Here is a 1,235-nt window from a genome sequence, read left to right on the forward strand (position 1 = left end):
GTAAAGATTGTGGATAAGGTTTTGGTAGATGTGAAGACTGTGGAGTTTATTGAGTATATGGTTTTGGTAGTTGTGAATATTGTGGAGTTTATTGTGGATAAGGTTTTGGTAGTTGTGAAGATTGTGGAGTTTACTGTGGATAAGGTTTTAGTAGTTGTAAAGATTGTGGATAAGATTTTGGTAGATGTGAAGACTATGAAGTTTATTGAGGATATGGTTTTGGTAGTTGTGAAGATTGTGGAGTTTATTATGGATAAGGTTTTGGTAGTTGTGAAGATTGTGGAGTTTATTGAGGATATGATTTTGGTAGTTGTGAAGATTGTGGAGTTCATTGTGGATAAGGTTTTGGTAGATGTGAAGACTGTGGAGTTTATTGAGGATATGGTTTTGTAGTTGTGAAGATTGTGGAGTTTATTGAGGATAAGGTTTTGGTAGATGTGAAGATTGTGGAGTTTATTGAGGATATGGTTTTGGTAGTTGTGAAGATTGTGGAGTTTGTTATGGATAAGGTTTTGATTGATGTGAAGACTGTGGAGTTTATTGAGGATATGGTTTTGGTAGTTGTGAATATTGTGGAGTTTATTGTGGATAAGGTTTTGGTAGATGTGAAGATTGTGGAGTTTATTATGGATAAGGTTTTGGTAGATGTGAAGACTGTGGAGTTTATTGAGGATATGGTTTTAGTAGTTGTAAAGATTGTGGAGTTTATTGTGGATAAAGATTGTGGAGCTATAGATAAGACATCTTTATGAGCTTTTGCACGGAAAACAAAGTCTCGTGTGTGGCAACAGACAAATTAAAGTTAAAATACGAACGAACAAAATAGAAGTATTAATACACGTTGTTGCAGTGTTTACTAGCAGGCCAAAGATAAAAAAGCTGAAATGATTCACAGAAATCTTTGATTTGAAATTCGTGAAGGGCATATTTAGAGGAGTGTGAAGAAAGAAGATGTAGAATTAAATGTGAATTAAGTACTCACAAAGGTTGTTGGTTCCAAAAACGTTAACTTCATGTAGTTCTTAGCAGTTTGGTTTCGAAACCGTTATTGCAGACTAGATCTCTCTCTCTTTATATATATATATATATATCACAGACTGGATCTCTCTCTCTCTCTCTAGATATATATATCACAGACTGGATCTCTCTCTCTCTCTAGATATATATATCACAGACTGGATCTCTCTCTCTCTCTAGATATATATATCACAGACTGGATCTCTCTCTCTCTCTAG

The sequence above is a fragment of the Limulus polyphemus genome, unplaced genomic scaffold, assembly GCF_000517525.1.
Source record: "Limulus polyphemus unplaced genomic scaffold, Limulus_polyphemus-2.1.2 Scaffold2304, whole genome shotgun sequence".
In the NCBI taxonomy this organism is placed as follows: domain Eukaryota; kingdom Metazoa; phylum Arthropoda; class Merostomata; order Xiphosura; family Limulidae; genus Limulus; species Limulus polyphemus.